At 39.6% G+C, this 15462-nt stretch overlaps 1 protein-coding gene across 2 annotated transcripts in view; it reads right to left on the reverse strand.

Annotated features, from left to right (window-relative positions):
* The window catches only part of LOC110839330 (mannose-P-dolichol utilization defect 1 protein homolog), a 95243-nt gene that overhangs the window by 46073 nt on the left and 33708 nt on the right, over nt 1-15462 (reverse strand). The window lies entirely within an intron of this gene.

A 15462-nucleotide genomic window follows, 5' to 3' on the forward strand; every position in this document is an offset into this window, starting at 1 on the left:
TGTTATGGACAGTTGCGTATTTAAAACACGGGCAAGGAAAAAGTTATCCCTGGAGCTTAACTAAATACCACGCCATGCCGACGCAAACGCATTCATAACCTCGGCAACAGACGAAGTGAGTGGAACTTCTTCCCTGAAGAAAGAATTCCGGTACTCTGTATAGGACGCTGCGAGGACATCAGGAGTCACTCTGGATGTAGCGGCGAAAACAAATATCATACCCCTATAGGAATCGAAGCCAAAGGATACAGAGACTGCTCAAAAGATGGACACGAGTACAGAAAAGGCCTTGGACTAATCTGCAGAGAGCAGAAGATAAAAATGTGATGTATGTCTGTATGGCCAATCTCACAAACAAGATTTCTCTTCTAACACTAGACAACACTGCACTTTGCAGGAAAAAGATGATTTCGGTGATGATGTCTAGAAACTATCACTACAAACTAAAGGGCAAAGCATTTTTAGGAGGGCGACTAAGACAAGACAAATCCTTAAAAGGGGGGGGGGGGGAGAGGAAGACAAGATAGGAACAGAAGCAAAGGTCCCGCTGTTTTAGCATGCATATCGCACGTTCATTTCATGCCCACCGGAAGAACACATTATCCGAAGGCTGTCTGAACATTATGTACACTTGCACTTGTAATCACAGAAAGTAAACCTGCTGTGCTTAAGAACCACGCCATGAAGAAGTATGGGAAGAATGGATGGAAAGCTCCACGTGTTCCCAACCTCGGCTTAGATGCAAGCAAATGTTGTCATACTGTGCCAGCTTAGACAGAACGTAGGTGGACCCAACAGAGAATATGACGCGGAAATCGAACCCTGGCAATTCAACGCGTGAACAAGCGATGGTAAAAGATGGCTGTATTCTGGGTTTTTGCGTCGTGTAGTCTGCTACAAGTTTACCAACGTTTCAGGAGTCTTTTCTTCCTCCATCATCAGGACATCACACTGACCACTCACCCCTATCTAATGCCGAGGTTAAGAATGAGTAGGAGATTTAACTTTCCCCCCCCCCCAAGCGCGTACGTGGCGTGTAGCGGGATAGCTTTACTTTACTTTATTCTTTTATTGAACAAGCTATTTCAAAATAGAGGACTATTTGTTTACACTTATTCATTTCACAACCACATAAAACAAACGAATTATGTTATATTATCAACGTGCTTTTAAGTATGACACAAATAGGATACCGAAAATAATACATGTTAAAGACTGTTTAGTCCAAATGCACACAGAACTCTTCCCAATAATAAAATGATTCCTAACTTACAAAGACTTTCTTTCAATTCTGCCTTAAGGCTAGCAGTCAGCACGGATCATTGAACGTACAGTCCGCGACTGTAATCTTGAGACTTGCGGGGTGAGGAGTGGACTTCCTGCATTCCTTGCAAGTCTCAAGATTACAGTCGTGGACTATACACGTGTAAATTTGTAGGGATGGAGCAATCACCCTGGGACATAAGCACCTTACCCCATCCCAAGCTCAAGCTTAAGTACACCCTCATTCGCCGATACGGGCCTAGTTCACACTAATTTCAGATAAGCCTGTCTCGAGGGACCTGGTACTGCGAGCATAAGCCTTTGTTTCTCAGTCCAGAGCGCTAGGGATGATGACACCCTGCTTGCTGGGGGTAGCTGATGGGGTATACAGAGGAAAACACTATATGCTGGTTCGGAATGAATACCTCAAGTTTCCTCGACCTCTATGAGAAATTCTCAAGTCAGAAAGCATTAAACATATGGCAAATTTATGTGCACGGTCGGTCTAAGAACACAAAGTCAGAGGAATTTCTGCATATCGTCTGTTGAAAATTGAAGTAAAGATTTAAAATGTATTATTTTCCAAACTCTCTCAGAGATTGGACTCATAATGCGGAATAGGACTTGACAGATATGTACGTAGACAGGACTTGTGTCAATGCTATTATGTCAATCAGTAGGTTGGTTGGACAAGCATGGCGTACCCACAGTTTGCCATTAAACTTAAATTTTATACACACATTTCCTAACCTTAAAACAATATGAACAACAAAACTCTTATCTAAACAATTATTATTTTATTTAAAGTATATAGGATTCCGGTTAATTGGGACACATCGGGACTAAGATTTGTTACAAATAAACGGCTGCCCCGATTAACCGATGGCTCAATTAACCGGAATCTACTGTAATAATCACGATAAAGTGTCACAATAAACATATATAAATATAAATACAGCACCAAATGATGAGTTTATGTGTTAAAATGTATTTAGACCTATTTACTACAAATTTACACTCATCAAAAGAGCTTCTGAAGTGGTGGAGATTTGTGGAGATTAAATGCAGAATGTGAAAGTATGGAATGATCAACAGAATCTGTGCTCAACAAGTGAAATTTCTGAGGCCCAAAAAGTTGAATTTTCTTCTTGTGGTTTAGCAGCTTCCTGTATCTTTTTCTGAAATGACAGCGACGGGAGGCGCGCGAGCTCAGCTACGTACAGCAGCACGCGGGAATCACCCGCGTAAAACTGCAATATTTTCCAGAACGAAACCTACGTGGCGCACATGACGAGAACGATGAAAAGTAAGTCCGGGTACAGTAAAAATATTCCTGATATGCAGCAAGGTGGGACAGGGATTGAAAATTTTACAGGATGTTCTAATGATGGAGGCAGCAAGCACCTCTGAAACGTCGGCAAACTTCTACCAGAGTATACGGCGCAACAACCCGGAAGACAGTCATCTATCTGTCAGTTTCATGACAGACATGTGGCATGTCTCTATACCTGTTCAACGATTCGATTTTGTTACTGTGGAGAAGCACAGAAAATGTTAGGAAAGAAGACAAAACCAGCATCATCTTCCAGTAATTCATCTTTCCTCTGTCCACAGCCATCATTGGTTCATCCTCATCTACAACGTGGTCTCAACTTTCCTGTCTCTTCAACCCAAGTTCTTCCTCGCTCTAAGACTTCTTTCCACCCTTCTTTTCTATTCACCCCCTCCAAGTTCCCAATTAATATGTCTCGTCCATCGTCTAATTGCGTATGCCATTAGGAAGAAAACGTCGTTGTTAATGATTCGGCTTGTTTCCCTCCTGTTTTATTCTAAGATCATCACGAAGGCAGCAGCTAGCTTTCTTACTAGTTAAGTTCAACTCGTTCATCTTTTCCACCTCATTTGAAATTCCTTTCCTCTTGTAGTAAAGCTCCCTGACGTGAAACTTCCTCGAGCGAGGAAACTATACTTAAAAAAAAAAAACTTGCCCTCATATTTAGGGCACGTGATAGAAACATATCGGTTGTGACGTAAATTTTCCGAAACGGTAATACATCGCGAAGAGTCATTAAAATTCAAAACCACGATCCATTCTTACACTCCTTGAATTAGCGATTATAAACATTTCGAAATGGTAACCAATTGCATGCAATTTTATAGATCTGTTTATGTCACCGACCCTAGAGTACTCTCCTGAGCAGTTGGCACAACTGTTCCATTTGGTTATTCGATATTCCCTTCGGTTGTGAAAGTCAACCAACATTGTCACACTTTGACTTTCTGTACAGTGAGGTTGACACGTAACCGCGTGGTCGTGCTGTCGAGAGGTTTTTTTTTTAAGTTCAATTCCTGCAATTTACAACTGAAACAGAAGACTGACCATTATCACCAGCAACTAAAAAAAAAAATTGCAACCATAAACTGTTCAAATTTTTTTTGTACAAGGAGTTTAAAACCAGAGCAAGGGAAGCGCATATTATTTGTAATACAGTTTATTCAAAACTTGACAGTAAGATACCAGTTGGAAAATCCACGTGTAAGTACGATAATGGATTTTTGTAGCGGCAATCAGGCGTATGATATTTCCATCCAAAGCTTGAAATGAGAAACCTTTAAGATGGAGGAGATAAATCAGAAGAAAGTTTGTACGAATTCAAAACTTCGTGGAGATTTTATTCGTAAACCTGACAAATTTCAAACTACAAACTTCATTTCGTACCTTCGGGGGAAAATGGCGATGCTATATATATATATATATATATATATATATATATATATATATATATATATATACACACGCCCCTCAGTGACCGTCCAGTCGATGTGTGAGCGTACAGAGCACTCTTAATACGAGGATACAGCAGATTTCAAGTAGAGAACTGGGAAAGGGTCTCCTCCAAAAAAAGACTTTCTACACAGCAGTCCGTAAAACGCCGTATTCAAACAACTCGCTAAAGCAGGCGGCTACATCAAAGGAATCGACTTAACCACTGCTGTAGGGCCTTCACGACAACGACAGCCGCGAGCCTCCCAATTAACGTAAAATTTAGAACTTACACAAAAGAAAATGAAATTAAATATTCCATATGTTATGATTAATAGATGTATAACTTAATAATATATAAAACACGAATTAGAGGGTATTTGAATCTCGGGTGATGAAGAACACGGATACAACTTCATTTTTTATCCTCTAACACGGCGCTGAATAAAGATTAATTACTTAAGCACACAAAAAACGTCCTCTAAAGTTAAAATCCCAACGAAATTAGAATCATCGCATCAGAACGAAATGGACTGCAGCCTGCTGTCAATGCAGAATATCTCTTCGCTACTTCGTTTCTTGTGAATGTTTCCGTCATTTAACGCATGTGAACGAACCAACTGTCTTAAGAGACGTAATACTTAATCAGCTTCTTCCACAGAATGATACCACATCTTTCTCAGTTCTTTGCGTTTTGAAGCACAAGTTACATAGTGCATAATGGATTATGACTATGTACGATGAAGTGGAAGGGACATGAAAGGAAACGATATTCGTGTTGTATAATGAGCTACATCTATACTTTACTGGAAGGATTGACAGAATCTCCAAAAAGTCTCAGAATAATCTGAAGCCTTACGAAAATGAAGCAGTGGTACCAACCACTCGGCACTTGCTACCTTGAATGCCTCCTTATTTTACCATGTCACCGGAAGTCAAATTAAAATGTTATTTATTTACTCTTGGTTTATATGACGACGGTTTCAATTACGAAGATCAGACATCGTCCAAATTAGTTAAATGTACATTAGAAAGGATATGGATTCTGTACCTTTACTACAGCGTCCAGACCGGCTCTGGGGCCCACCCAGCCTCCTCTACAATGGGTACCGTGGTCCTTTCCCGGGGGTAAAGCCGGCCGGGGCGTGATGCTGACCACCCACCCCCATCTAGTGCCGAGGTCAAGAAAGAGAGGAGCTATACCTCCACTCCCCCAATGCGCCTACATGGCGTATAGTGGGACAGCTTTACTTTTTACCTTTACTATAGGGACGGAATAGAATCACAACCTGGGTCATATAGGCAATTTGTAATTATTTTACTTCGAACGAGAAAAAAAAAACAATTTGTTGACAAAAAGTACGAAAGTCAGATGCCTGTAGTCGATCCGCGACCCACCCGAATGAGAATCAGACACGCCTGGTACAAATCACGGTGCTCCAGAGAGACGAATTTTCGTGTATTATTTACCTTTACTCATAACTAATAACATTACTCATTATACGTCTAGACTTGACTTTTACTGCTAACGCTTAGGTTATGAACGGTTTATTTGTCAGATTACAGGTAAGACGCTTTCACGAAAAAGGAGAATGATTACGACATATCGAGGGCACCGTGCCAGACGAGCGTATGGAAAGAATAAACGATTTAGAGGTGACAAAATTCCGTTCAGTATTCCTGTTTCTTTACACTTCATCTAGTGTCGAATATTCTAAAACGAAACAACTACGTTTCGGAAGCAGACTCTGCTCCTGCCTATTTTATTGGGTTCGATAGAAGGGGGTAACCCTGATCCACGAGCCTAGTCTCTCTTACTTGTGCCTTGATCAATGGCACTGATGACTTCCACACCTGTGGTTTTCTATCTCTGTGTTCTAACGTACAACTATTACAGGCTATTTAACTATGAAGCCGACACTGTTCGTGTAAGACAGTTCTAGTTCATCACTAATCCTCCAGACAGAAGGAACGGGACCCCTTGAACTGAAGGAGCAGAAAGGTCGTATAAGAATACACGAGGTCCCACCTTCGCCTTGTATACACACGTATTTGTAATTATAATCAGTCGGGGCGGACAGGTGGGATGTTATCGGCTGTCCCCAGGACGCCCCTTCTCAACAGGGTTTCACTGCGCGAGACGCAACAAAACCTTAGAAGTACCTCAGAGCACTGGTTTTCACGAAAACTAAAATGTTCCCAGTACATGATTCAAGCGTCTTCTTGAGGTGTTGTCTGGTCCGGATGTAATGCGCATACAAAATACGAATGAAAGCTAAGTTTGCTGTCTATACCTACAGGCTTAGGTCGAAATAGTTTCCTACGACCAACGGCGATGTCTTCGGAGTGGGTTATAAGGCTAGAACAAGGGTCGTCAACCACATTCCCACGACACCTTGATGCCATTGAAAGAGTATGTGGGCTCCCGTAAAAATGTGGAAATAATCGTAATATTTTATTAATCAGTCACTGGTAATCTCGAAAACGCGGTTAATTCGCGCTCTACGAACCTAATCTCCGCCCAGATCCAAGGAGTTCCAAACGTTTAAACTGTGATCAGACGTAGCAGCTGGGAGGACCCGGCTGTTTCTGTGAGATGCAGTGTACCAAAATAATGTTTCGGAGAATTTGTTGACGCCAGAAAACAAGGTAATTATTTCAGTTTGCATTTTTAGTAGAATAATAAAACGCTTCTATGATTTGCTTAGCATCGAAATAAGATGGCGACCCTGGGATGGAATATGGATATCCCATCCAAAAGATCAGGTGTCTGAAACCAAGCGGTGGAAAACCCAGAGCTGGGAGATTATCCCATCAAAATTGCTAACATATATTAATAAATCATGTACGTATTGCATCTTAATTTGATGTTCATAAATTTCTATATAAGCTCAAATACAAAAAAAAAAGTAACCAGACAGCAACCGGAAACATCTGACCCCATCAATTTTTAACAGGACATGACATTCTCTCACATGGTGAAAAGTGATTCAGGAAAGAATAGGTGATAAATATCCGGACCCGGGACGTCTGCCATAGTCCCTTGTTCCTCTGCCCAGGGGCGGGCTGGGACACGATACCATAAATATGTAACACTACTGCACCTAAATTCAAATACACATAGCTACGTTAGCTCGTACACTTCCAATTACTTAGCCTATATAAATAAGACTTCCATAAGATTTATAATTACAGCCTAACCTTTAGAAAGCATGATTGAAAAACCAATGCGTAATATTACCATTAAAAATCGTAATTGGATATGCAACACATACGCTATAGCTTCATATTCAAATTAATTTACATGAGTGCGTAAACTTTGGTGTTTCATAAAATTATCAAGCCTGCTAACAGACCACGCTACCAGATTTATTGTCCTAAATAAATTACATTAAAGCTATGCTAGTCAATTATATTGCAAGAAAGACACAAATACCTACAAATGCAACAGCATCTGTGAACTTTGGCGACATCAATAACAGGAAAGTCAAACGATTTCATTTATAAGCCAGAAAGATCTTAGAGATCAGCTTTACAGCCGAAGTCCATCACGTTCCCGAAATTTTGTTACCAGTCGGTGAATTACGGTCTTATGCGGTAAATCCGTTGGCATTATATTCACTGTTAAATGTTCGACAATATATCATGTTCGCACATGCACAGTTTCTGCGCTACTGACGTGAGCGGTGGCCTAGCAACCATGGTGACCATGACCAGAGTATCAGAGGGGAGGCTGGGAGAGACAATTAGATGGGGCGAATTCGACTGGACCTTCATGAAAAGTAGGGGATATATTTGACCGACACGAACCCAAACAACAACAAACTTTTGCTGTAGACATACTCCGAATAAAAAATGTAATCTAAATTGGTTCAGGTGTTTTGTAGATGAATCATGGGAACAGACAGACAATTCCAGTACATTATTTGTTAGATTTACACAGTTGTTACATGGAAGGCTGAACTTCTGAAATGTTTGACTAATACTTGATCACCGGCACAATTTTAATTGCCCGATAAGAATAAATTACACACAAATCAAGATCCAACAAACCAACCCTTCCAAGTTTTTCAGAGCCCCAAGTCCAACATTATAACAAGATAAACAAACAAGATACTTGCCTTTGCCCTCAGAAATAAAGAGGAGATTGTATATCCTTACCTCCTTCATCACATTTAAACTACGACCGGTACAAAGTATTAAACTAGCGACTAGATTTATGAGTGGAAGGATATGGATGCACGTGTTTCGGCACGCCCGACGAACACAGTAAATCGAACACTCAAGTATCTTTGTTTTAATACGGTAGCCTATAAATCTATCGCGACCACAAGCTCCCTCTAATAGACTAGTAGACACCAGCACGGGTGTAGTTATCATGATACACACGGGGATATGATATTCATACGCCAGTCACCAGTAGCTATTTTATGGTTACTGACAGAACACATAAAAAACCCGCGTTTTAAAGACGAGGGATGTATCGAAGACTGAACTTTTTACAACAGGGGGGACCAATTCATTGACCATTTTAAACCAACGTAAGATTCTAACCACTTGTTCCTTTACATTCGGAAGACCCAACTTTTCCCGTATTTGATAATTTTCTTTTGACGTCAAAGGTAAATGTCAACATGGAGCAGAGTCCTTGTTGATAAGGTATCAGTACGCTCAGCTAGACAAGAAATTCCCCACCTCTAACAGAACCCGAGGGTTCATTACCGTGTTCACAACAGCCCGCCACCAGTCTGAGAACAAGTCCTACATGAGTTAAGTACTTGGTGTTATGCAAAAATGAGTCGACTCACAAGACACTTTTCTAAACAATGAGGACTGAAATTTGATTAACCGCAGAAAATGAAAAAAAAAATTAATTTCTTGGGGAAAGAAATTTGATCACAGGTTAAAACCTCTTATGCGACTAAACGTCATTTTTATTTTCTGCAGCTAGCTAGATCTCAAAACTAATTATCAAAAAAATATTTTTTTCAAAAGCGTGCTTGTTTTGAGTTGACTCATTTTTACATAACAATCCAATAAACAATTACAATCACACACTAAGTAAAATTCATGATCCAGGAAGTATAAAGCCCACACAAGACAGAAGGTTACACGAAGTGCCTCATCTGCGACACATCATGGTGTGGAATAAGTGCAGAAATGCATTGCACCCTATGGAGTGCCGATCTACGCTGCACTTGACTAATACACGATAATTTAAGCTTCGTAAATAACAATTTAACGCCACTTAAGTGTTTATATATTCTCTACTGGCTTCAATTTGGTTTATACTAGTCGAGATTACATGAAACGCGGACGAGGAAACAATGTTGTTAATGTGATAATTCACACATCAATTGGTACAGACTGACGTATGGTAATTATATGTTGTTGAAAACAAATACCGACACTCTTAATACTGAGTTCAAGAGATGAACCATGTCACAGAGATAAACATGTTAAGTGAGGATTCGATATATCAGCGGTATCTGAAACGTCCGTCCGAAATGTGAGAGAGAGTTCTACACAGAAAAAAAGAATTCACATGAATATGGGTCCGTAAACTCTCCCCTTTTCGACTCACAGCACGGAAAAGTACTCCGTGTAGTGATCATTGAAGCTGACATTTCCTATTCCGGGAGATACTCCTGTTGGAGGGCAGTGAGGCCTGTCAACATCTTATTCGATCTTCAGACACGTTCTTATGTCACTATCATTGGCATTATGGTGTCAGTGGTACCACCGACACGGATCCATTAGGCCGACACACGTCCTGTTTAAGCAGGACTAAAATCAGAGCCGCAAGGTATTCTGGAAATGGAGACAAGTACCTCAAAAACGCTGGTAAATATCTGCGTAACTACACGGTGTCATGACCCGAAAGAGCACAATCTAAATTATAAGTACCAGTAATTTCTTGAGGTTCACTATATTCACAGAGGTTCGACGCGAGGTGCCTTAGCACATTTCTCGAAACTAAGAACATTTTAGTCCATCTAAGGCAAGGTACAACAGTTGTACTTGAATTTGAGATGGTCGGAGACCAAGAAACCTGGCCGGCTTCCTTTGATGACCTCGGACACGCAACTCGTAATGATCCGCCCATTAACAAGCACGGAATGAGAAAACACTCACGAATTTTCTCAAACTGCATGCATGTAGACGCGACGTTTGGAACCCCCCCCCCCCTCCTCGCCTCCTTTCCAGCATATTGTGGTTGGTCAACCCCTTAAAATGTATGCCTACAAGTAGACATGGCTGTAACTTAAACCTCTACCTCTTCCACGCACACACTTTATAAATATAGTTTCTCAAGGATACGCTAAGTAAAACAAATGACAGCTTGCACACATTCACGTGCATAAAAAACTAAATAAAAAAACTAGAAGTCATGCTATCTCTGCACTGTTTAACGATTTCAAAACTACACGATATGCTTAATCGCCTTAAAATTGATTTAGACAAGCGTAATTCTTGTTCTTGTTGTTAAGTTGATGATAATGATGGTGATGATACAACTCGTACCTTCTGCACAGGCCGTAACCTAATCACACAGGCAAGCCCCCCCCCCCCCCCCCAGCCCTTAAATGACAGAAGCATGAAATACGAGCACGTAACTGGATTGCAGACAATACGATGAGGGCCCCATCCTATTCCACTGACAGCACTTGCCTGCGTCCTCATAATGTCGCGATCATCTTCCAAGTCGGAATTTCATTCGAACCAAAACATTCATTCTTCAATTTCATCCTGAGAAAATTATACACACAATTTAGATATGAATCACGCTGCCATGAATTTCATTACTATTATCATTCTAATATAATAACAAAAATGTATAATTCCGGAAACACTTGTTAGAATTAAACTCACAATCCGCATATTCTCGTGTCCTACATACGAAAATCCCAATATACAAAACTACAGTAGCATTTGCACCTTCAGTATTATAATCACGCAGGGCATAGTGACCCTATGACCTCTGCGAACACGGTAATAAACCTCGGGTATCATAAAACCTAAACATTTTGTGACCAGTTAAGCGAATAAATTCTCAAGGGAGAAACTGTAGCAAGGAGTTGATTAGGCTATTAAAGCCACACTGAGTTAATAACAGTAGCAGTAATCACGTGCGAGGGACACAGAGTTACAAGCCATAGCATCTGATTAAGCGGGGATTTCCCCCCCCCCCCCCCCAGAAACTTAATTATTTGAGTGTTAAAAATCGGGGCAGTCTTGGATTAATTACACTTTCCAGAATAATATATTTAATATCTGAATTTACATACGAAGTTAAAACTGAAAACTGTTAATTCCGATTTTCTGCATAAAAGCATTATTTCAGGAGGAAACAGAACATATTTCTTAAGCGGACTCAACGACATCAGACAAATTTTGTACTTTATAACCGCACCAATGAGCTGTCTATAAAGTTAGATCCATCCTTAAACCAAACCAGTACTTATTATAATCACACATATGAAGTTAATACGTAAAAGAAAGCTCCCTCACAGGAATCGCATATTTCCGAAGTTTACAAAATAAGTAAATATTATAGCAGTGTGTTCCACATCGGCCTCCACCTCTGTGAGGTCATGAAGGTCACTTTAACCATCATGGGAACCCTACATACAACAGGCTCCCTCTTCAGGAAGGAGCAGAACCCTCACGTAGCTACTCCAAGAAACAAGTAGTCTAATAACAGCGTTGCATGTGTCTTGATGACGAGAACATCGTGTATGGTAAACAGAATGTGTCTCAGGCTGGCATACAGGGTGATTATGCTGAGCCTGTCGACCTACGGGACGACAGATGTTGCGGTAATTGCATAAGGACGGAAGCGAACATTTTGACAAGAGCGGAATCTCTTTCTAATTTGTAACTGTTCTACACAATTACCCACCAGACAGGCGTTCTGAAATCCAGATTCTGAAACTGCAGTTCATGTAACAATCAAATGACTCCACGGAACAAAGTACTTCTTGAAAAACTGATAGTAACTCAGCTGATAAAAGAAATTCCTCACTTTTTATGGAACGAGGCGGATCATAACAATGTTCAAAAAGTAAGTTTAACCTCAGTTTGTTCATAAGGTAGTATTTGCGTCATATTGTGAATTAGGTTAATATTCAGTGTTAAACCTCGACCCGACACAGTAATACTTCTAGATGTCTTCCGCTAGACACTTCATGTCTCTATCAACTCATCACCGACTAATATTGAACATCAGATGAACCACGCCATATAAAAAACAATACCTTCGTTCTAATATATAAGAGTAATCTGATAAGAACATCTTCAATAAACTGCATAACATTGTAAAGGATTGTAATTCGAGTTTTAAATTTACCAATCTAATTTATACCTGAGGACGGTTAAATATAACCGAAACATGTCGGAAGAGACGTTCCAATTTGTAAATCGATCATTCGATGCGGAACGTGAAATGATATTTTAAATATTTTATATTTTATTATCTTATTAAAAATTGTGATTTGACGGAAAATATAAAAAAAAATATTAACTCAGTTTGTTCATACGATAGCCGTAAATACACTACGTGGGCAAGACGCTTAATAAATAATGACATCTTAAAAGTACGACTGTGATTTAAAGATGTAACCCCTACTGCCGACATATTTAAAAAGAAAAACTCAAGGAATTTTCTGTGACTGTATTTATCCGCCCTTCACAAATTCGTGTTCAGTGCTCCTGTACTATTTAAACACGACCAAACACGGAAAATTCTCGGACGTTATGAGACGTTTTTGTAAATGTTTTAATTTATGTTACTACTTAAACAGATCACCAAATCTCAAGATGAAATGAAATAAGAACGATATATGAGGAAAGAGACAAGGACAAATGAAAAAGGCGAGAAAATTAGAGAGAAACAAATGATACATCAAGTAGCAGATTTTTACAGAGACGCATACACATTATAACACGACATATTAACCTTGTTTCAGTATATATTTTTTGGGACACACTGCACAAATGAGATACTGGACGGTTCCAACTGTAAGCAACACACTGTACTGTACGTATCAAGAGTAGCAAAGGCGCTGCAGAAGCTCCAGTTAATGTCAGTGTCCGACCCCAAGCCGACCTGACCCCACCCTCGCACGAGTATTATCCTGTATAATGACTCGGAACGAGACAATCAAAGGGGCTGCAAGCTATCCACATGATGACAAGTTACAACGGAAATCTGGTTGTTTTTGTTATGGAGGTCCTACCTGTACTTAGAAAAATATGATTCATAATAACAATAAAGTATTCTTTATTTTAACTGAGTAATGTAGTACATTTGAGATGTCATAACTACTGAAATCACCCATCAATTTGCAATTACAAACATAAAACTAGTTGCAATTTGTATTACTGTTTTATTTTTTAAATCTATCATTCGTGTAGTACGCTAAAAATACCGCAGGATAACGGAAAACTGGATCTGTTCCAATTTCAAATAAACGCTGTGTTCTTTTCGGAATACTAGACGATGGACAAATTCCAGAAATCCGGTAATATCAATGTAAGATGTTCTGCAAAGTGCCTTTGCTGTTTCCTTTAACAGGTACCACACACTTTTTTTACCGACTTAATGGTGGTAGATGTTACAATACGACCACCCAATAAAATTAAAAACTTTTGCTTCAATTTACCGCGAAACGAAAAACCAGGAACAAAACAAAACAAAAGAGAGAGGCAAGTAAATTGCGTTATTATTTGTTGTTTACGCTGTGGGAGTATTCACGGTTCTCCAACTCACTGTAGTTTTGTTTGATTTTTGGGTGATTTAACGACGCTGTTTCAACCGCATAGTTTTTAAAGTACCGTAAATAATAAGATGCGAATACAATCACGAGTTCTTTGCTGGTTGAAATTTGGAAGAGACGGTATTCTCCTGGAGACCGAGGAAAACCACGAAACATACCAGTTAAGATAGCCAGGAGATAAGCCAAAATTCGAACCGGTACTTCCCAATAAAAGTACAGTCGCTGTCAGACTAAAGTGTTCGGTCCACTGCCGTCTCATCGGTCCACGAAATGGATAACGTTGGGTCACTGTTCTAGGCGATGATTTCGATAATTTTTAGTTTATGGTCACCAAAATGGAAACATTCAACTTCACAAACATTCAACAGCGGACATTACTAACCAATATGAACTCAAAAATCAGAATTGGAATATTGTTTCATGCTTTTTTTTTAAAATTTTTTTTGGAGGTATTCGGGGTAATCCGGAGACAAAGTAAATATATAACTACAAGAGCTTAGTGGGCCTAATTTGTTAGCTTTCATTATGGCGTATGTGAATATAACAGATAATTCGTATTCAACTTCAAAGTACACACAGGTGAAGAAACATTGAATAAACACCTTATGGCCAGCAGTCACGGTCAAACTATGACCTCGAAGACGTATACGTAACGATTTGTAGCGTCCTTTCGTTTACAAATAAAAGCATTAAACAATAACATTCGTGACTAAATGTATCCCTCGAATTTTTTCGTTGGCCCGACAGTATACAACACCTTTAAACTCTGCACCACATTATTAGTTTAGTTTGATAATTACGAAGTGCCCCTTCTGTTTCATACGTTCAGCTTTGTCTTTCTCGTTTCAAACTTTCATTATATATTAAAAACGGAAGTATAATTTACTTTATTCTTGCATGTGTTTCTTTTTTACGTTGTCCACGTTATTAAAAGAAATATAATTTGCACAAAGTTTATTGTTATCGTCTCATCTGTTATGTAAAGTTAAATAGGTTGAAGCAGTGACATCAGAATGTCACTCAAGAGTTCGTATGATCCGGTGATTGATATCAGCTCTTCAGTACGGACCCAGCTAGAAACTGAGTTGGTGTCTCCTGAGGATGGAAACTGGTTCAGTTTCCGAAAGACTGTGTTCCGTTCGAAATACAAGACGATGGATAAGTCCGAAAACCCAGTAACATTAATTGTAATATGCCATCGTTAGAACTTTGTACCATTATATTTCTTGGTGGATTCCCATTCGAAATACTCAATTATTACTACTACTACTGTTTATGATAACACGTACTTTAATTGCAATTATTCACCATAACAAATAACACCCTGGCACGCCAGAGTTGCTACGGAACAGCTTGGGTGACACACTACTCAGTCTACGGCCATGACGTCACCGGAAGAATGACAAAACAGGATACTCACAAAAAAATATATAGTATATTGATATATAGGAGGCTACGACGGGGAATAAATGTAATGCGTAACCAATTTTGAGGATGAAACCAACTGTAAATGGCAGCTTTGAAGACCGAGAAGGGGATGTAAGGCTCTCACATTAAGACGAGTAATGGGAAAGTACAGTCTTCTCGGGCATCAGCAGTATGAGAATGGAGTTTGTATCAAGCGTTGCCAAACCAAACCTCGCAGATCTCACCTGC

The sequence above is a fragment of the Zootermopsis nevadensis genome, unplaced genomic scaffold (genome assembly GCF_977971745.1).
Source record: "Zootermopsis nevadensis isolate Lab colony 2312 unplaced genomic scaffold, Znev_1.0 Znev_ptg000024l, whole genome shotgun sequence".
In the NCBI taxonomy this organism is placed as follows: Eukaryota; Metazoa; Arthropoda; class Insecta; order Blattodea; family Termopsidae; genus Zootermopsis; species Zootermopsis nevadensis.